Source organism: Ornithorhynchus anatinus, chromosome 19 (assembly GCF_004115215.2).
Source record: "Ornithorhynchus anatinus isolate Pmale09 chromosome 19, mOrnAna1.pri.v4, whole genome shotgun sequence".
Lineage (NCBI taxonomy): Eukaryota > Metazoa > Chordata > Mammalia > Monotremata > Ornithorhynchidae > Ornithorhynchus > Ornithorhynchus anatinus.
The window spans coordinates 12,876,528-12,899,500 of NC_041746.1; the positions used below are offsets into that span (position 1 = coordinate 12,876,528).

Sequence of the window (22,973 nt, forward strand, 5' to 3'; positions counted from 1 at the left end):
GGAAAAATGACCTTTGAGGATACGGTTCTGTGGTACAGTAGACTAATTAGCTTCACTCAGTTGTATTCTTTAGAGAATGTCACTCTCAAAAGGCAGTATATGCTAAGCAATTATACTATATGGCAAGAAATATGCTAAGGGCTGGGGTAGGTACAGGTTAATCAGATTGGATGCCGTCACTATTCCATTTGGGCCTCACAATTTAAGTAGTAGGGAGAGTAGGTATCTCATCTCCAGTGTCCAGATGAGGAAATTGAGGTTGTGACTTGTCCACAGTCACACATCAATCCAGTGGCAGAGATAGGGGAAGACCTGGCAAAGATAGACTTTTTTTAGGGTATTTGTTAAGCACTTACTAAGTGTTGAGCCCTGTTCTAAGTGCTGGGGTAGATAAAAGTTAATCAGGTAGGAAACAGTCCTTGTCCCTCAAGGGGTACACAGTCTAAGTAGGAGGGAGAACATTTTGTGGTTGAGGAAACTGAGGCGTAGAGAAGTTAGGTGACTCACCCAAGGTCACACAACAGACACATGGTGGATCTGGGTTTAGAATCCAGGTCCTTCTAACTTTGAGGACTGTGCTTTAACCACTAGGTCACACTGCTTCCCCTTTTTCCTTTCTGTATCTACTTCCTTTTCATGATTACTATTTCAGATTTCTGGCTCCACTTCCTGAGCGTTGAAATACGTAGATACTTTCAGGTTGTCTATACCAATTAACGCTTGAAAGGAGACATATACCCAAGTGATTGTGGTGGAAAATCCTTAGTATGTTTTCATAAAAGAGATTAACAGTGCTAAATTAGACCAAGCAAAACTAATCCTTTTAAGATTTATATTCTGTGTTTTGCAAGTAAGCCCCCTCAGTTTATCTGGAGGCAGGATACAGAATAGAGGCAGGAAATGGTTTTCCAAATATTGGATGGGCTTTCCTTTTTTCATTTCTTTCCACTGTGGACTGGTGAGCTGCAGTGACTGTTTGCATTTAGAGGTGATTCAGTTTAAACAAAGGAAAAATCAGAGCCTCCAGAATAAGCTGGAGGGCTCTCCTAGTGGGAGGAAACATATACTTGGTTTTCAGGGAGGGTCATTTCCAGGACCACCACAGCACCATCATGTTTCATTTGAGAATTGCCTGCCCTCCTCAGGCCATGCTGTCTCCATGCTGACACAGTCCAATCCTACCAAGGCACGTAACAGGCGTACTTGAGGTCCCCAGGGTTCAGTGCCTCCCCTTGAGTCAGAAAATTTTCATTCTAAGCACTTAATAAATCCCATCATTATTAACACCTCCACCATCATTTAAGCACCCTACAAATCAAGTTAAATCCCTCTTAGAATTTACTGTCTGTTGGAAGGATTTAAAGTCTGGCGTCAGAGGCCCATTACTGATATATTTAACCTTTATTCCTGATGACAGAGAAACGGTGAAGGTTCTGAATAGCTCACATGTTCACTCTGTAGCCTTTAGTTTAAATAAAATCTCCACTGGGATTAGGTCCTTTGGCTTTGCGGTCCATTTCAGTGAAGCTGGAAGTTGTCCCCACCTTGAGTAATTAACACAGAGAAATGAGTAGACATGTATGGTGTACCACAGAAAGCAGATGAATAGAAAGTAAACACAGGAAACTGAATGTGTACAGGGTTTACAGTTGAGCTGTAGTAGAAGAGACTGTGCCCAGAGAGCAGACCTGGGGCTTGTTTGGGGGCAAGGGTGTGTGAAGGACTGTGGGTGGGAGAGAAGACTCTAGCTGGGATTTGAAGAAATGGTGAGTAGGGTAGGGAAGTCTGGCGTAGGTAGAGGATTCTAGAGTTGAGAGGCAGGCCTTTTTAGAGAGATGGGGAAACCAAAATTTGGAGGGTTAAATCATGTCTCCCATGACGAAATCGTGATCACTGTCCAGGAAGCACTGGCACACATTCTCGGCCTTCTTCTCATGCGTCAGCAGCAGATGCATGCCTGGGCTGTGCTTTGAGCAACTTTGATGAAAGACACCATTAAAAAGAACAAAGTGTATCATTATTATCGTTGTTGTTTATGTCATTATTATGACTTGTTTCTTCTTGATATAGGATTAATCTCATCAAAACTGGGTGGTAAATATATAGAATGATATGTGTAATTCATATTTGGACAAGAATTTCTCAGTGACGTAAAGCTTCTCTCTGAAACCTGAGAAGGAAAATTTATAGCTCATCTTGAAGTAATCCCTGGGACAGAATGATTGATGGATTGATTTGATAAAGAAGCATTTCCAGGATGAACTTTCCCTATTACGAGATTGAGGAAATGAGACATATGAGACCCTGATAAGAAGGGAAAAAGTAAAATTCTATTAAATCAAAGGGCATGATTCTCAAAAAGTGAATCTAAAGTGAAGCTAATTAAATTTGCACATCTGGACTATTTAGAACCCAGATCAGAAGGGCTTTTTGTGGTGGTGTGTTTTTTTTCATGTTAGACTGGTGAGCAGCAGTGGCTGTCTATGTATAGATATGCCTTAAAATTGGCCAGGCTATCTTAATGTGGAAATCATGCCCTGGGTTTTCAAGGAAGTGAGCAGCTGTCTATTCTAGTACTTCCACTGGGATCAGACAATCATGTAGCTACAAACCATCCGATTGGATCCTTTAATGTGCATTGGCTGTCCCCACACCCATGTTCCCTACCTAGGCTTGTCTCCCTAACCATTCCTTCCTCTTCCTGTTCCCCATTGTATTAGGCTAAAAGAGACCCCAAGTTTCTACCTGAGTGACTCTGGCCTTATGGTGTAGGGATATGGATGGCTCCCTGCCTTCTATTACTAGGGGAGCCACAACCCCCTCATACCCCATCTGTGCACCCTTGTTGCCCCTGGCCGATTTGCAATTCTGCCTGTGTCTCTATGTGATTGGCTTTGAACGGGGGAATCTGCTTGCACTTCCCTGCTTGTATTGGAAGTGATTGGCTGTTCATTTGATTTGGTCAGGCACAGATGGCTTAGAATGTGTGAGTAATATATTCTATGTAAAATTCCAGGAGGTGAATTTAAATCAGACACAAAAGGACTAAATTCAGGGATTAGCAATCCACAGTGCTAGAAATAGAGTACCATGGGGGTCCCAGGTTACTTCTTGTTACCCTAGGGTTCTATAAGGCCTCGCACATTGCTTCCCATAAGCACTCCCTTCTCTTTTGCATCGCCCTGACTTGCTCCCCTTGTTCTTCCTTCCTCCCAGCACTTCCGTACATATCTCTAATTTATTAATATTGATGCCTCTCTCTCCTCTCTAGATGGTAAACTTGTTGTGGGCAGGACATATGTTTGTTTCTTGTTGTATTGTGCTTTCACAAGCGCTTAGTAACCAGTAAGCGCTCAGTAAATATGGTTGAATGAATGAATAAGCATTGTTGCACAGACTCGGGGTAGGATCTGGGATCGAGAGAGTAGGGGAAGTGGCAGCAGAAATGGCCCAAGAGGCCCAAGCCTATATGATCCACTCACTCTTCCACCCCAAAATGTGGTGGCAGTGTAAAAAGGCTAGTGAAGCAGAGCTCAGTTCTCTTCTGGCCTACAGCAACACCACAATTATCGTCATTGTCATCAACATCATCACAACTGTTTCAATTATCATTTGTGTAAAATACTCTCCAAGGATCTTGGGCAGTTCCAAGAACAGCTAGGCACTGCCCCTGATATTTAGAAGTTTACCATCTAAGAGGATAGCTCCCTCAAGACATACAGCCGTTCTATTTGGACTTTCTAATACCATATTCTCGGCAACCAACAAAACAGTGCAGCTTGCTTAGCTCAAACTCTTTGATTCAGACTGGTAGGCTAGATGGCTTCTTGGAAATTCATCTGATTTATTTTTAGTATTGGATCTGAATCCAAACCCAAGGTCCTCTTTTAATGGGCTAGTGGGACATACTTGCATTGAGTTATACTAATGTGGGTCTGAGCTCTCTGGAGAGCAAACTTAGAGCAGGGCAAAACAGCTCTGACACTTGGACTTTGAGAGTTGGAAGCAACTTATTAATAGCACTTCACTGCCTTCCTTATGGAGCAGATGGATGTTAAGACTGGAATCCCAGGGTTCTCTTGCAGTTTTAGTTTTCTTTTATTGTGGAATCAAGCTCTCAAAATAGTTTTAATTAAGCCTTCAAGAGACTTTGTGAGCATTTTGCAAGACCTTGAACACTGGATCTGAGTGCTATAGCAACAGCTCATGTGACATTCTGAAAGAATCCCAGCAAAATGGAGCATATATACCCCAGCCATAGCCCTCAGTCCTTTAAATGGGTTTCGGTCATACTATTTCTTTCTTTCTCTTTCTCTTTCCCTCTCTCTCTCTCCTTTGTGAATCCAATAAAGCTAGATAATAATAATAATGTTGGTATTTGTTAAGTGCTTACTATGTGCAGAGCACAGTTCTAAGTGCTGGGGAGATACAGGGTAATCAGGTTGTCCCACGTGAGGCTCACAGTTAATCCCCATTTTCCAGATGAGGTAACTGAGGCCCAGAGAAGTCAAGTGACTTGCCCACAGTCACACAGCTGACAAGTGGCAGAGCCGGGATTCGAACCCATGACCTCTGATTCCCAAGCCCGGGCTCTTTCCACTGAGCCACACTGCTTCTCTATATTTGAAATGGGTATCGGCAGAACCGAAGGACAGGGCTGCAGGTCCAATTAAGCTCCTTTTGTAGTAGCTGACTGGGCCTGGCTGACATTATTTCATAAGAGAGAACAGCTTCCCTGCCCCAATTCCCCTCAGAATATATTTAATTCTCTTTACACCTAGTGTAACCTCAGTGGTGAGGTCTTTTAGGTGTAGGTGATCAATAGGGCTAACTTTTTCCTCTGTTCAACCACAACTCCATTCACCCTGGTTTACAGCTAGAGACATTTAATGGTGACAGGGGTTTCACCCTACTAGGTAGAAGCTAAGAGGTCTTTGAAAAATAGTTTTACTTTGAAATGTGGTACTAATTGATTGCAAATTTATGAACTGGTTCTGAGAGAGTTTCTGTTTTTAAATTATGAAAATTTGACTCACATTTGGGAATCCTTTTAGAAAAAGTGGGTGCTATTTGGGGTCTTGAATAGGAATGATTCTTTCCTTTTTATATTTACAAAGAATAAAACAACTGTATTAGAGCCAGATTGTACACCAGTATTATCTCTCTGTTTCTGTCTGTCTCTCTGTAAATATTATATTTAAAGAGAGAGATAAAAGTTGCCCCTCATATTTTTAGAAGATACCACTGTTGATAAAGTTCACTTATGAGTGTATGTGTAGCTGAAAAGTTGCACAGTTCCAACCATATTATGCAAACAGATATGCTGTCTCTTGTTCTGTTGCTATGCTTAGTGTTTGGAGCACCTGGTGCTCTTTTCTCTTTTGTCTCCCTGTCTCTTGTTCATTAAGAAGCTCTTGTTCTTTAAGAAGTTCTCTTTAAAAAGAGCTACTCCTTTCCTCATAGTTTGTCATGCAAGTCTATTCTCAGCAATCGACTCCCAGTTTTCAGCTGGTTTGCAGCTTTGTCTCACAGCATTCGTAGAATGTTTCCTCCTCTTGTGTTTTGGTTTCCTGATTGAAATCTCCATGGAGCAGCTATTTGGATATCCTGCCGTTGTTCACTGTCTTCACATGGTCCACCCAGTATTACTGTGTTAAGGTGAGCCTAGCTTTGATGTTGGCAGACTATGTTCCTGAGGTTCGTCGTTCCTGGTCTTGCTTTGCCATTGGACATTGAGTTTGGCCTGTAAGTGATGCTGATGGAACTGCTCAAGGACCCAGATGAGATGCCTCTGTGAGCCCGATCTCACAGCTGCAGAGAAGGTGGACAGCCCTGGAGCCAGCCATGCTCCCACCACACTCTGTTCCACATTCTTCCAAACACCAATAACAGTGCTTGTGTCTATATTTCTAACTATGGCTGAATTGCATCTCAACAAACTCACTAAAAACACACTGTTCCTTATTGACTTCTTATGGTAACAAATTCCATATGCTTATTACCTGCCAAAAGTGGTGCCCTGTATTTACTTTGAACACACCCATTCATGTTTTGTTGGGTGCTCCTCTGTTCTGGTATTGTGGGATTTGCTGAACAATGATTCCATGTACACTCTTTGCCCATTGTACACTCAGAGTGATTTCTCAGATGTAAATCATGTCCTTTCAGCATTATCTTTACAGAATGAGGAGTTCTAATCTTTTCAGCAGATTCTCATATGGGAGCTTCTCCACTCCCATATGGGTAAAATCTCTGCTGGAGCCTAATCTGGATGCAGATGCATCCTGTGTAACCATGATCCATGAACTCATGGAAGATATGCAGTGAGAGAGATTCAAATTTGTGTAAACTGATGTTTTAGCAAAATGCTAACAATACAATCATTTCACCTATGAATGTGTAATAAAAATTTATTACAGTGAAACATGGGGGCTGTAGTAATGAGCTAAGGGGAATTTGTGTGTTCTGTCACCCCAATTCAAAAGCAGTAGCATGTGAATGGACAAGGATGGCAGTGGTGCATTCTGCCTCCTATTTGTATTTCTCTGGCTAGATTCTGTGTTTCAAAGCATTCTATAGTTGGATTACTTTTCTTTCTTAACGTATTTCTTGCCTCTCAGGCTAGAGATGCCAACTGGGAAATATGGTTGACTAATCAAGAACCTAGAGGTGTTTTAAGGCATTAAAAGCAGAAGGAAGAAGCATTTGGCTGTAATGATAGCTAATGAAATCCAGCAGTTTTCCTTGACCCCTGGTGCAATTTTCTAGAGAAACAGGCAGAACTCTCACTGCCCTGGGAGAAGAAGATAAAAAAAGAATAGACATGTTCTTGCTAACAGTGGCAGGTTGGAAAACAAAATCGACTTCTTAGTGAGAAAAAATCTGAAAATAGGTTTTTGGTGTATCTCTTTTTAGTGTATTATTGCCCTAACTAAATTCTCAAATTACAATAATTTGTGGATGTGGAGATTTATGACACCAAGAAAGATTATGTAATATGATCTGGGGAAATGGCATATTAGGAAAAGTGGTCAGATGCCACCTGTAGACTGTAAACTCCTTGTGGGCAGGGATCCTATCTGCCACTTCTATTGAATTATACTTTCCCAAGTGCTCAGTACAGTGCTTAGTAAGCACTCAGTAAATACCATTAATTGATTATTGAGGAAGAGGAAAAACAAATGTATTCCTCATCATCACAAACATTTTATTAAGCCTCTTTATGCTTGTGACACTGCATGATGTATTAAAGAGGTTTTCAATTGTGTGTCTCCTCAGCCAAGTTCTCCTTCCTCCACACATGGTTGTGGACAATGTCACTAGTAGTGTATTTGAAAATGAAATCTAGCATGTCCTTGGTGACTCAAATAGAACCAGTGCCCTCTGGGATGTTTACAGTCCAAGGCAGACAACAGTGACTTGGACAGCCAAGCTAGTTTTAGCCCTGAGCTGTGGAGTAGGACTGAGCTGTGCCTAGTTGCCCCAGGGGGTTGCGAGGAGGATCCACGGGTCTAATGACAGGTCAACTAAAAAGGTGCAAAGTTTAAGTGCCCCTGTGGCATCTGGAGAGTTTCACAATGGGGAATAGATCATTTGGTTTAAAATTTGCTACAGTGCTGACTGGAGGGCTTTTGGTTAATAAAAGAAAGAGTCTAGTTGAGATCTGTTTGAAGGTGTCTAGGATATAAATGATTTTGAGAGAGCAAGCTGAGAGGAAAGAAAAGAGAAATATCCATCTTGGTGAGTGTCACCCTGATCCACCCAGTAAAGACAGAGGCAAGATGAACCTGCACACTTCTGTTTATGTGCAGCTGAAGGGAAAGGGAAGCCACAGTTGTGGGCCCAATTACTTTACACGTCAGCTCTGTTTTCTTTACTTTCCAAGGAAGATCTCTGAGACTTCCACTGCATTGAAATTAAGGTTCACAGAGTCTTTCTCCCATTTGTGTTTGCTTAGTGTGGCCATAAATAGATCACCCAGGCTTGAGAAGTTGAGAATGGAAGACCAACTTTAAAGCTTGATTTTTATTTATGTTCAACTGACTCTCAATTATAGGACAGGGACTGTGTCCAAACTGATTATCTTGTATTTACCCCAGCACTTAGTACAGTGTTTGGCATATACTAAGTGCTTAACAAATATTATTATTACTATTATTATTATTCAGGAGCCAATACTTGGGTTATCCAGAGCCCTGTTTTCTCCTTTCTGCCTCTGAGTCTTTAGAAGTGGACAGATTGTTGCATAGAAAGAGAAACTAGTCATGAGATGAAATTGCTTGCTATTGTGGTGGCTGCCTTTATTTAACATCCCTGCAATGTCTTCTGTGTTCGCTTCTGTCATCCAGCCCATCTTTCCCAGAAAAAGAGTTTGGAAAATACTCTCTGCCCTACCAGGATGCTTAAGCCAGAGCCTCCAGGACCTGTGCTGTTCTGAGACTTTGAGGTATCCTGCTCTGTTAGCTTGCCACCTCCATTAGATTAGAGTATGGAAGGGTCAAAGGAACACAAGGCAGGAAGACAGGGGAAACCAGGTCCAGGATGAAGCCTGTGGGATGGAACACAAAGGGGGCTGCCTCAAGCAAGACACCTCACCTCCTAACTCACAGACTGTAGATCAGTCCATGCTTTGCATTACTCTGTTATACTTAAACAGAGTTGTATTTCCAAGTGAAAGTATGTATGGGCAAACATATAATTGAATTGAAGTACTCTACCTCCAATAAATTATGAAGCCCAGTGAAAAATATAGCCAATAAGAAATAACAATTCTCATATTGTATTTCAGACACTTGGGGAGTCATTTGAATCATTTTAAGAATGCAAATCATTATTTGAAGCAATGAATAAAAGTCTCGGTTCTCCAGACTTGTTTAGGACCCCTGGAAAATGAGATGGACTTGGTCAGGATGTGGATATGGGGTTGTGCAGGTATATATATGATAAATATTATGGACCTGGGGGAGATTTATGTGTTTTCACATATATGACCAGTGAGAAAAGCTTCACACGTTATTTCCCATCACCTCGCATAATGTCAACCTAACGGCCACCCAGAACCCTGCTGTATTACACCCATTCTCACCATTTAGGCACGTGTGTATATTCACTTATGTATTCATTGTCTTTCCTCCTTCAATACTCATTCTACTTTTGGTTATTTCTCCTGCTTTCTATCTCCCCCATTAGATTGTAAATTCTTTGATAGACACTGTGATTTTCATGTATTATTATTAATGGTGTTAAAGTGCTTGCAGTGTGTCAAGCACTGTACTAAGTGCTGGGATAGATACAGTGCAGTCAGATCAGACACAGTCCCTGATCCACTTGAGGCTTGTGGTCTAAGGGTCAGAAAGAACAGGTGGCTTATCCCCATTTTAGAGATGAGGAAATTGAGGCAAAGAGAATTAAATGATGGGTCCAAAATCACAGAGCAGAGAAGAAATGGATCCCGGGATTAGAATTTGGGAATCCACTTAACTCTCCTAAGTACAATTCTGTGCCCTCAGTAGGCACTCAATGAATAGTGTGGATTGACTAGAAGGTAAGGAGCCAGGCAAAAAAATAAATTATTTATTTGCAGCCTTCTGTCTTAGATCTCTTGCAGGTGATCTTTGCGAAGACTTCTTTTTTAGCAGAATATTCCCTCATTGGGGTCTGGGCAATTTGTCCTGCAGGACCAGATCAGATCATTTTGCATCCCTGAGGCAAGAGGAATAGCCCGTCAGCGGGTGGTCCCATTTTTGCCGAGGGGCTGAAGAGGGAACGAGCCCGCATACGTGCCACACTTGGGACAGTGGGACAGATGACAAGCTATTGAAATGCTGCATCAAGCTGGCAAGCCAGGAAAGATGTTCAATTTTCTCCCTTGGCTACCCATTATGCTGATAAACACTAAAACACAGGCACTGAAAGGAGTACTAATCAGGTAGCCACTTTATTGACCATATAAAAAACAATCCGAGGGAGTGCATCACAGACAGAGACTTTATTCTCCAGTCTTTTCACTTCCAGTAATTGCTTGCACGGGCCCTGCCCTTGGACAGTTCTTGAATGTAAATAGCTTTCCCTGAGAAGAATGTTCAGAGCAGAGGGTGGATAAATACCTTGGACACGGATGCAGACAATCTAAAGGAGTGCTGGGCTGGCAAAGTACAGTTCAGAGACTGGCTGTCCAGGGTGTCAAGAGGCCCAAGGCTCAGGGGACCAAACCAGACTTGATTGTCTCCATCCTTTCTGAAGTGGCTTGGGCGGATTTGTTTTGAAAGGGGCCAGACATCTTGGTTTCCTGCAAGGAGGCAGGATGCCTCAGCTTGATACTTCATCATTCTCTGAAGGTAGCAGAGAGAGGAGGCTCTCTGGAGAGTTGGTTGCAGGGATAAATTCACTAATCAGTAGAACGATTTGCACATCAAGAGCCCTTGATGTTGCAGACTGCTCTGGGTACAGTTACTGTGGGAAGTATAAAGGAAGTTCAAGGAAGAAAAGGAGGTACAGTGCCTGCCCTTGAGGAGATTGCAGTCTAATGGAGGATCCCAGAGAAATACAGATGCACTGTATGTCCAGATGTGTTTTTGTGTGACAGAGGTGGACACAGTGAAGCATTCTTAAGAGCTCAAGCAACAGCAATAGACCATATGTGTATGGGCATATGCTGGAGTGTTTGGTTGGTAAGGGGAGGGGTTGGATTATGTGCAGTGATCCAAGCAAAGTGATGGCTGTGTGTGAGGGGGAGGGGCTTTCTGGGAGAGAGAGGTTTTTAGTAAAATTTTGTAGGAAAGGGAAGATGTGGTTTGATGATGGGAGAACATTGCTGTTGGGGATAATTATATGGTCATAAATGTTTGGCATTCTGGTGTCTCTTGTGAAACACAGCTCATGGCCACCTGAGGAAATCTGGGACTGACCACACGGCAGTGCATTTTCTCTCTCTCTTTGGTACTGCAGTTGGTTGGCATTCTAATGAAGTTCAGGCGCTGGTCTTACATCAGACTGTCAGCTCACTGAGCTCAAGAACTGTTTTCACTGTCCCCTCTCTCTTTCCACAGCTCTCAATCCTCAACCTGGCCCATAGAGAGGGACCTCAAAAATATTGTTCACCAACTAGTTTGCTTTCAAAGATGGCATCTCCAAAGGTTCATGAGCCCTGACCCTGCATTCTGTGAAAATATTCTGATTTTATTGTTGGTTTGCCCTGTGACCTTAGGGGTTTTCCTGAGCTTCAGTCTCTCTTTCCAAATCTTTAATGAGGCTACTCCTCCTCCTCCCAGCCTGCCCCACTGGGGTAGAGGGAAGGAGAATGTGATGTGTAATCCCTACTTTCCTGAGCATATTAACCTGTCAGCCACCTTGGATACTCACATGTGTATCTGTTGGTTCTTTAGCTGCCTACTTTTGTTTTCATCATTTGTCTTTCTGTTCTTACACTTGCCCACTGGGTGACTGAGGGCAAGTCACTTAACCTTCTCTGGGGCTCAGTTTTCTCAACTGTAAAATGGGGGTGCAATACCTAGTCTCTCTTCCTCTTAGGCTGGGTGCACTGTGTGGTTCAGGGACTGTGTCTGATTTGCTTACCTTGTATTTACCCAGTGCTTAGCACAGTGTGTGGTGACATAGTAAGCACTTAACCACTGTCATTATTAGTATCGCTATTGTACCTACTATATATTTAGCCACTTGTGTCCTCTTGCACCTTTTTCTCTTCCCCCCACTCCCCCAGTTTGATTATAAAATTACTGGGGGCAGGAGCATTTTTTGTGCCATTTACTTCTGTGATCCCAAGTGTCTAGTACAGAGCTGTGCACACAGTAGGTCCATAATGAATGTCGTTGATCATGATAATCCTAGTGTGGGATTTAAATTTTATCAACTACTGAATGGATCTTGGAGTGCCAAAAGTGCCTAGCCCAGTACTATACCCCCTGGAGCTGTTTTAGCCAGGCACTTGGAGACCTCTGCCAGAGGAGATGTGGATATCTCTACTGATTTTGGTGGTCCTGCGAGCCAACAGTTTTCAACTCCAGCCCACTCTCCTACTGCAGCCTTAAATGCTTTGATTTCAGCAGGATTTTTCAAATGAGACTGCTGTATTTCCCTTCCAAGAGAAAAAGATATCAATTTGACACCCACTGTCCAATAAATGCTACATGAACCATGCATCTTCTGTGACTGGCTTCTCACTTTATAAAGCTGTTGAACTCAAGATATAACTATTGTGTATATGTTTATACATCACTGACACTCGAGTTTATAGTTTTAATCTCATCTCTTCTGCTAAGCCAGAAGGTTCCTGAGGGCAGAAATTAGGTCTTTTCCTTCGGCCACTCCCAAACAGCTCCCCTTATTATTGACTAATTTCCTGTCCATTGTTCTTATCCTCTTGGAGGGTGTAGGCTTCCTCTTTCTTCTATCCTCAAGAAAGACGGCCAATGGTAGGTTGCCATTTGCTGATTGAGATACAGCAGACCATCACTGTTTCCACTCAGCCTCCTCCTCAGAAGTAGATCTTCTGGGAAAGAAGTAGATCTTCTGGGAAAGGGGAAAGGCTAGAGAGAACTTGAGGACAGTACAATTTGTCCTAGTCCTGGTTCAACAGAAGAAAAACTAGAGGTGTCTCTCAGGGATTTGCAAGTAAAATGTTGCTGGGACCACTTCAACATCATAGGGACTGCAACTCGTTAAAATGTAGGGTAGTGATGAAAGTCTAGCAGAAACCCATGAAGCATTCAAAGTGGTTTTCAAAATTCTTCACCCTGTCTCTCACCCTGTATTTATGTGTATCAGTTCATGTATATCTGCTTCTCTGTGTCCACCTGAACCACCCAGCAGCCACCTGGAATTCCTCTTTCAGGCATGTTAGAAAAACACTGCTCTCCCTGCTGCCCCCTAAGCAAAAGGTACAACTGAGAATATCCCAGGTCTAAATGGCCCTCAAAAAGATCACATCCATTGAGCATAGATAGAATGTGGAGGTGTACCTCCTTGAGTTTAGTTTTCCTTCCCAGTGCTAGACACTGTCCTGTAGCCAATGTAGGCTCCTTGGGCTGAAACTGAATCTTAAAACATGGTTCCTCTAAAAGTGTTTTTCAAAGTGTTTTTTTGCATTTCTCATCTCTTGCTCTGTGTCCCGTAGGCACTCTGTGGCAGTCAGGACTGGTTTAACTGATCACAATAGTCTAAAGCTTTGTATCTGAATATGAAGCATTTTGCTATGCCTTGGAAGAGATTGTCTGTCCTTCTGCAGTGGAGAAAGAGGGTAGGTGCAGTTTTTCCATGGACCCAGGAACTAGTCGCTGTTCAAACCTTGGCCAAAGAGTTGACCAGTTGGCTCAAATAAGACAACTCAACCTTACTCAACCCAGTCAGCCTTCTGCCTGATAGATTATTCATCTCACACCAAAGACAGCTAATGAATAATGATATTTATCAAGTGCCTACTTCATGTAGAGTAGTGTCATAGGTGCTGAGTACTAGCTGTTGCTGTTGAAAATAAGAAGCCAGATTCACACATTCATTCTCTAGAATGTGCATGATTGATTATAATCATTAATCATGTTGCATTTATTGAGTCATCCTTCTAATTTTATTCATCAAGCTTATTTGAACACATCTTAATCTGGTCTGCATCAGTTGGACTAACCCTTCATTCTCCAGTTTGTTTTGAAGTGAGCCAGTCTGTCATTTTGCCCCAAGGAATTGTGAGCACAAGCATCACTTTCTCCTAAAGACTAAAGCAGTCGTGTTTTCCCATGATTCAAGAGAGAGTGTATCCCACATCCAAAATTTCCCTTCTCTCTGTGTCCCAGGGAACTAGCATAGTGAAAAGAGCACTGGCCTGGGAGTCAGAGGACCTGCATTCTAATCCTGGTCCTGCCATGGGCCTGCTGGGTAACCCTGGCAAGTCACTTGTTTGCATCTGTGTACCTCCAGCTGTAGAATAAGGAGTAGATCTCTGTTCTCTCTCCTATTTAGATTGGGACCAGGACTACATCCAGTGTGATTATCTTATACCTTCCCCAATGCTTAAAAAATACCTCAATTATTTTGGCTCAGTGGAAAGAGCCCGAGCTTGGGAGTCAGAGGTCATGGGTTCAAATTCCGGCTCTGCCGCATGTCAGCTGTGTTACTGTGGGCAGGTCAATTCACTTCTCTGTGCCTCAGTTCCCTCATCTGTAAAATGGGGATGAAGACTGTGAGCCTCATGTGGGACAACCTGATTACCCTGTATCTACCCCCGCACTTAGAACAGTGCTCTGCACATAGTAAGTGCTTAACAAATACCAACATTATTATTATCCTGAAACCATCCTCGGGGAGAATCTATAAAGCTCACAAAGTGGTTTTTGCCGAGAAATCTTGTAATTCTAGGAGTTAGCTCAAGACACCTTTATCCTTAACCTCAGGGTCCATAGCCCAGTTCTAGTCTCAGTGCCCAGTTCTAGTCTCTTACTCTTCATGTTAGAGGAACAGTATACTTCTTGACCTTAAAAAAGCTGCAGTCTGATGGTGAGCAAGGCAGACACAGAATCCTTGTGAATGTATTTATGTGGGTACAATAATTGCAAGAATGAGTCGAGAGGGAGGAATTGAGTTCTCGATGATCCTGCTGGGTTTGAGAAGAGAGAGATTAATCCAAGAAGGCTTCCCAGGGAAGGTAGCCTGCAGTTGAAATTTAACGCTCAATGCAGTACAATGCACAGAAGTAGGGAAGATTCCTCACTGTTGATTCTCAGTCTGTTTACTTGGTGGTGGGGGTTTCCCCATTTCCTTGTGTCTCCCCTGAAAGGATGTGATGGGGCTGGTCCCTGAGCAAATAAAGAGCAGCATAAGGTGAAGCGGTGGGCCTGATCACTCAGAAGTTTAGTCTCAGTCTTAGGCAGCCCACCCGTCAAAAAGGTAGCTGCCTTGGACAGCATTCTGCAGTAGCAAGAAAAAGAGCTCTGAAGAACAAATGGGGTAATTAGAATTGCAATATTTGGCTGGCTCAGCTAATTTATACCAACTCTGAATTTCCAAGCAGCCTGCCAGAACCAGCCTGGAGCCCAAGGGCAGCGTGTGACTTTTGTCTTTCGCTTGCCACACGGAATGAGGATGTTTTCTAGCTATTCTAGGACATGATGGGAACTAAAATCCTTTTCCCTCTGAGAGAGAAAACAGACCACGCTGGGACTGAAGGCTCTTGTCTGCAAGCAACCTGGGCAGACTGAGCCAGAAAATCAACTACTTCTGGTTGACAATCTCTGTGACAGAATGACACGTAACTGCTTTTAGCCTGTGCCCTGTATGTCTCTTCTGGATGGAGCAACCTCCCTGCTCCTGACCCTGGTGACTATTCAGTCATTTTTTCTGGGCTCCAGGGGCAGAGAGTCCAACCCAGCCAAAGAGGATACAGACTACCCCCTTCTTGTCTTTAAACCTCTGCTCAACTCCCACCTTCTCCAGTTAGATTTTCATGAATAGCTCATTTTCAATCTAACAACACAATCCACCTCCATTTCCTTTCCAATTCTTTCTTGTAATTTTTGGAATTTATTTTAGGTTGCATGAATGTACGATGGTCTTACTTCTCCTATTACACTGTAAACTTCTTGAGAGCAGGGACTAGATCTGGATCTGGTCTCTAACTTAGACTCCAAGGGCCTTGACACAGTAAGTCCTCGACTTGACATTTTGAGTTTAGTTTTGATTTTATAATAGTAGCCTCCTTTAAGACATTAGGTCTGGGGTATAGGCAGTGCACAGAGGCACTGGGAAATGGGGAAACAATTTTAAAAGTTGGAGCATGGGAGGTAAAGGGGAGCAAGTGTAAAGTGGGTTGTGGGGGAGAAGGGGAGAGAGGGGACAGGAGAGGAAGGGTACTTACTTAATCACCTGGCGAGATTTCCAGGAAGAGTCTGTGTGTCCTTTTTACTTTCCATGTGGTCAAAGTCAGCTACCCTATTGGGGAGCCTCACTGACTTAATCTACCCACACCTATCACCTGTGGTGTCCCGTAGGCAGGACTCTTGAAAGTGCTTTGCCCCAGCTTCATTCCCCTTTACCTTCACTAGAGCCAGGCACCCAATCATCACCTTTTCAGTCTGCCCACAGCCCTAACATCAGCTGCACTTTAGGAATTTGGGGGCAATGCTAAAAAAAAAAAATTAACCACAATTCTTGCAGCACCCTGCTGTGCCTCTGGATGTAATGGTGTTTACCAAAGACCTACTTACTGAGAGTGCACTCAAAGAGGAGCTCAAGTCATTAGGAGCTTCACTCTAACACGGAAACAGACTTAGAAATCTCAGCTAAACATGTATATTCACAAGTCCTGAGATGTGCCTAAAGAAATACAAAAGCACAAAAGGCAACTAAAAGGATTATAATTATGGGTAACGATAATCAGTCGAAAGCAGGCTTATTGAAAGAGATGGGATTTTAGAAGGGCTTTGAAAGTGAGGCAAACTGAGGTCTGCTGGATTTATGGGGGGAATGGAGATCCTGACTTGAGCCATGGGTGAGAGACGAGCAAGATGAGAGCAAGAAGTAATTGTTGCTCCCCTTTTACTTCTCCGGCCCAACAGCACACCAGAACAAGGATAGGGTCCAGTAGAGCAAGAGGCAGTGAGGAAAGATTCCAGGTACCCTCGCGCTGCAGACTGCTGCTGGGAAATGAAAGCAGAAAACATACATTAGTCTGGCGGAAAGCTATTTTGGTCCTCCAGGAATGGTAATCTTCCCAGCATGAATATGGTTATTAGAAATGAAGATAAGAAACCAAACATCCTCATGCCCCAGAAGTCAGAAGTTCCCCTCAACATATAAAGCATTTCTGAATTCCATCATCAGCCAGGGGTGGGGGGGTCTCAGAGTCCCATCCTTTTGACATCTGGACTGGAGGGGTAAGCAGTCGAGACGGAGCCCTACCCCTTCTATCAGCCAAGTTGAAGATTGAGCTCACCCAGTGGCTTGTGGCCAGATCCAGAGATATTGTTTTGGGTGGCACCGTCAGTTTCCTCCTCCTGGAAACTGGTAAGTCTTTGAATGCTGTTGCCAGATCAAATGATCAAGCAGTGCCCCATCAGGGGCTGGGCATTGTTTCCTCAAATTGTTAGCCTTTGATCCCCTATGTCCGTTCTTTTCATAGCATCCCACCATCCAAGATCTGATTGGTGGCAGCGGGCTGCTTCTTATCTCTCAAACACCCTTTAGAGCCCATTTAGCTCTAGTGATTCCTGATTCAGATTCCACTTGTTCATTTTCACTGCTGGCACCAGCAACTGTTCTGCCTTTCTGGACCAGTAGATAGAACCATTCTTCATGGTTGTAGGTAATGCTACTGTTAGAGATCTTTGTCCATGTGAACGGTTTCATTTATTTACTTATTTTCCCCTGTGCTTAGGATATAGTAGGTGCCTAATAAATATCATAATCAGTCCCTGTGCCTGAGGGTGGCACCTACAACACCTGATATTGTTTCCTTCTCACCTTAGTTTCACAGTTTCCCCAAAGTCTCTGCTTGGAAACAGCCCCCCTAATCCTGATGGCAGTTTGCCAGAAAGGGGTTGCATCCCCGTTACCTTCCAGCAATCCATTGCTATGTTGCATGGTTTAAGATTCTGCTTCACTGTGTTTAAATAGTGTTTTTTCTGTCTGCCGATGGTCATCCCACTTCAATCGACCATGCACCATTCAATGATAAGCAAATGTCCTTGTCCCTTCGTCGATCATGCATTACAAATTCCCAACCCTGGATAACCTCCATGGTACTATTTCTCTACTCCTGCATGCAAGCTGCAAAGCACTACTGGAGGAAACTCAGGTACCAGGCTGACTTTGGCACCTTCAAAATCAACCTTGACTGATATAATTCTGCCCTTTCTTCCATTCTGCAACATCACTTCTCTTCCTTCCTCAATTCCCAAGGGTACTGCCTCAACAGTTATTCCAGATTTCTCCCTTTCTTGCTCTCTTGACTCTGGCAGCAATTTTATTGACAAAATCAAGACCTTAAGGTGTGCACTCCCCAAAGTCTACCCCTCACTTCCCCAACTCCCTCCCATCCCCACACTGACTCTATCATCCTCTCCCAGCCATATCTCAAGAAATCTCAAACCTGCTCTCAAAATCTACTCTTTCTTCCTTTGCTTCCAACTCCATCCCTTCTCCTCTTCTAAAAACACTTGGGTCCTCTGTTCTTCCCTCCCTGATTATCATCTTCAGCGCTCACTCTCGTTGGCTTCTTTCTTTTTGCCTTGAAACATGCTTATGCCTCCTTATACTAAAACAAACCCTAGGTGGATCCCACTTCACCCTCCAGCCTCATCTCCTTTGATTCCTGTTCAAACTCCTTGAATGAGTTGTATACCATATTAAGCCTTATTAAAAGCACATCTCTTTTAGAAGTAGAGGTCTTCCCCTACTAAACCCTCATTTTTTTTTCTCCCACTCCCTTCTGTGTCACCTTTACACTTGGATTTGCACCCTTTATTCACCCCGCCCTCAGCCCCCCGGCACTTATGTGCAGCGTGGCTCAGTGGAAAGAGCACGGGCTTTGGAGTCAGAGGTCATGGGTTCGAATCCTGGCTCGGCCACTTGTCAGCTGTGTGACTCTGGGCAAGTCACTTAACTTCTCGGTGCCTCAGTTACCTCATCTGTAAAATGGGGATTAAGATTGTGGGCCCCACATGAGACAACCTGATTCCCCTGTATCTCCCCCAGCGCTTAGAACAGTGCTCGGCACATAGTAAGTGCTTAACAAATACCAACATTATTATTATTATTAACTTTTGAAGCAGCGTGGCTCAGTGGAAAAAGCATGGGCTTTGGATTCAGAGGTCATGGGTTCAAATCCTGGCTTGGCCATTTGTCAGCTGTGTGACTTTGGGTAAGTCACTTAACTTCTCGGTGCCTCAGTTACCTCATCTGTAAAATGAGGATTAAGACTGTGAGCCCCACGTGGGACAACCTGATTCCCTGGTGTCTACCCCAGCGCTTAGAACAGTGCTCGGCACATAGTAAGTGCTTAACAAATACCAACTTTATTTTACAGATTCGTAATTTTATTTATATTAAAGTCTGTCTCTCCCTCTAGATTGTAAGCTCGTTGTGGGCAGGGAATGCGTCTACCAACTTAGTGGGCAGGGTATGTGTCAAATTTGTTACATGTACTTTTCCAAATGCTTATTACCGTGCTCTGCACACAGTAAGTGCTCATGAAATGCGATTGATTGATCGCTGCCTCAACTTTGTTTTCACCAACTTCTTCCTTGACCTTCTTACAGCCTGGTTTCTGCCCTCTTCAATTCACTGTGACCCCTTTATTCAAGTTTAGCAGTGGCCTCCTCCTTGCCAAATCAAAAAGACTGTCCTAATCCTCTTTGACCTCTTGGCTGTCTTTGAAACTGTGTACTACTCCCTGCCCCTAGAAGCACAAATCTTAGTTTTATTAACAGTTTTCTTCTAGTTCTCCTCATCTCTCTGGCCCCTCCTTCTCTTTTTCTCTGACTTCACTTCCCTCTCACCCTCTAACTGTGGGATCCCTTAAGGGCTCCACTGTAGCTCCCTTTCTTTTCTCCCTTTACGCTCCCTTCTGACCTCTCAGCTCCTCTGCAATCTTACATTTCCTCTTGCTTCCAGGATAACTCTACATGGACAACCCACTGCCATTTCAAGCTCAGTATATCTTCAACTGAACTCCTTATTTCCACCCTTCCACCCCCAAATCCTCTCCTCCTCCTGATTTTCTCAACAGTCAACAATACCATCCTCCTCCCACTATTTTCACTGCCATATTCATTCTGTTGTCAAATCCCTGTTGATTTTTCCTCCTCAACATCTCCAGAATCTGCCTCTTCCTCTCTATCCCCAAATGTCCACACTGCTGTTCCAGGCACTGTCATATCCCTTCTTGACTATGCATCAGCCTCCTCAGAGGTCTTCCTCTCTCCGGTAGTGCCCCTCTCCAGTTCATACTTCACTCTGCCGCTCAGATTGTTTTCCTAAAATGTTCTACATATTTTTTCCTCACTCCTCAAAACCTTGAATGGTTATCCTTTCCTTTTCACACCAAGCAGAAACTCTTGACCATTGGCTGTTAGACACTCAATCAGCTCTCTTCCTGGTACTTATTTACTCTGTTTTCTCACTACTACCCATCTTGCTGTCTTTGACCTTCACAAGATGACCTACTCACTGTGGCTTACTCATGTCTTCTGGCTCCAAGCCTTGCTCACATCTTTTCTCCCACCTGAAATCCCTCTTCTTTGATTCCCCCAGACCATGGCTCCCGCCATCATTAAAATCATCAAAGACCTTCTGACATCTCATCTTCAATTTTATCCACCCAACTCCCACCCTAGCCCATTGTGCTCATCACACATTTGTGTAGTGACAACCACCTATATGACTTTTGTACCTACCTTGTTACTTAAGCTTTCATATGAACTTCTCTTCTTCCTCTTATTTTACTGTGTCTTCCCCCACTTCTTGAGGGCAGGAATAATATGTACTAACTACACTGTGCTCTCTCAAGTGCTTAGTACACACTGCTCATTAAATACCATTGATTGAAAATGTGGCAATCCTTTGGGTCTGTTCTGACCAAGCCCTTTGAATCCAGTATGACAGGTAGAATTGAATGTTTCAGAAGATCAGGAAAGAAACTCAGCCTTCCCTGAAATATTAAAGCAGGATGGAGTGCTTTTGTCTGAAACAGATAAGCTATCATTCCAGGGAAAGTTAATAATGACTGGGAAGACAGAAGCATGATATAAGGTCACTCTGTACAAAGACAAGCCTTCCGCCATGCAGGAGATTAATGTAACCAAGAAAGAATGGTCCTCAACTTCACATACACCTGAATATGCCCCCACCCCCTGATAAAATATTTTAGTAGAGTTATGCACATTTAGCCCAGGTCCAGAGTCCTGATTGAAATTATGTCTGGCCTTTGCAAATTCTAGAACTGCAGACATTTCAATAACAATATTCTGATCCCTAGAACTGTTGCTTGCTGTGAATTATGTTCACATTCAGTCAACTAATCAATGATATTTATTGACTGTCTAGACTGTCTAGACTAAGCCCCTCCTCTCAGTGGTGAATTCCTTGCAGGCAGAAAAGGTGACTACCAACATTTGTTTATTGTACTCTCCCAAGCATTATGTCCATTGCTCTGCCTACAGTAAGCACTAACGAAGTATAATTAATTGCAGAGCACCATATCATTCACTTGGGAGGGTACAATACAGTAGAGTTAATAGACCCCTAACCCTGCTTTTGAGGAGCATACCATCTATCTGGAGAAGATTACAATTTGGTGGTTTTTAACCTCAATCTCCCCTTCTCAGGATTACACCTGGAGAGTTCCCAGCACTCTACCAGTCTCGACTATGGGAGGGAGATTCAAGCAGAAGCATACTCATTCCATTCCTAGCTTGGGCAGTGGCTAGCAAGTGGAAGACAATCTGCTGCAAGTCAACACTGCCCAGTGCTGGGCAGCAGCGGCATGGGAGAGAATAGAGGTCAGGGACTCATGTTTACAGCACAGAAGGAGGCAATGGTAAACCACTTCCATATTTTTACCAAGAAAACTCTATGGATACACTACCAGAACGGTTGCAGATGGAGGCGGGTCGTTCTGGGAGAGATGGTCCATGGTGTCACCATGGGTCAGAGGCTACTCGACAGCATAAAACAAGACCTCAGTCTCATCTATTATACCCTGATCTCATCCATCTGTTGTACATCAGTCTCATCTAGCTTGCCGCCGACCCCTCACCGACATCCTGCTTCTCTCCTGGAACACCCTCCCTCTTTGTATCAGACACTCTCCCCACCTTCAAAGTCTTGTTAAAAGCCTGTGTCCTCTAAGACGTCTTCCCCAACTAAGTCCTTATTTCCTCTTCTCTCACTCCCTTCAGTGTCACTCTAGCACTTGGATTAGCACCCTTTATTCACCCCTCCCTTCGCCCCATAACACTTATGTACTTTGTCTTGTCATGCAGTGGAGCTGTCCCTGGTCCGTAGCAACAGCATGGACACATCTCTCCCAGAATGCCCCACTTCCTTCTGCAGTCATTCCAGTAGTTCAGCTCATGGTTCTCAGCCAATCTGGAGCTTACCTATTTCTTTCCCTTTTTCTATCAGTTATCTTGCTGTTTTCTTTCCCCTATGGTTGGTAATAATAATCCTAACAAGCATCATGGTATTTCTTAAGTGTTTTCTATATGCCAAGCACTGTTCTAAACACTGGGATACATACAGTTTAATCAGGTTGAACACAGTCGCTTATCCCTCACAGGACTCTGGCAGTTTTAGGGGAAGGAAGAGCAGGGATCTAATCCCCAGTTTGCAGATGAGGAAATGGAGGCACAGAAGTTAAGTGACTTGCCCAAGGTTACATAGCAGGCAAAGTCAGCCCCAGAACTAGAACTTGGTGCTCTGACTCCCAGGCCTATGATCTTTTCTCTAGATCATGCTGTTTCTCTAACATCTCAGATGCATCCAGTTAAAGTGAGGGTGGTTATAATAACAACAATAATAATAATATTGTTGGTATTTGTTAAGCACTTACTATGTGCAGAGCAGTGTTCTAAGCGCTGGGGTAGATACAGGGTAATCAGGTTGTCCCACCTGAGGCTCACAGTCTTCATCCCCATTTTGCAAATGAGGTAACTGAGGCGCAGAGAAGTTAAGTAACTTGCCCACAGTCCCACAGCTGACAAATGGCAGCGCTGGAATTCGAACCCATGACCTCTGACTCCCAAGCCCAGGCTCTTTCCACTGATACACGCTGCTTCGCAAAACTAAATGTAAGGAAGAAAAAACATTGGCTGGTCCTGCCTGGTACATTGTTCCTCACAACAATAACCCTACAAAGATTTTCTTTCATTGGGAATATTTTCCTTGGCCTTCCCAGGCTTCCTGATGTGGTCCCTCTAGTACCTTCGTCCACTGTGCCCCCGCTCACTAGAGGGTGAGGATACAGCCAT

At 43.6% G+C, this 22,973-nt stretch overlaps 1 protein-coding gene and 1 non-coding gene across 3 annotated transcripts in view; both read left to right on the forward strand.

Annotated features, from left to right (window-relative positions):
• The window catches only part of KCNH1 (potassium voltage-gated channel subfamily H member 1), a 257,772-nt gene that overhangs the window by 210,800 nt on the left and 23,999 nt on the right, over positions 1–22,973 (forward strand). The window lies entirely within an intron of this gene.
• Positions 21,320–21,457, forward strand: LOC114805784. The gene has a single exon (XR_003753807.1). It is a non-coding gene; the product is annotated as a small nucleolar RNA SNORA7 (small nucleolar RNA).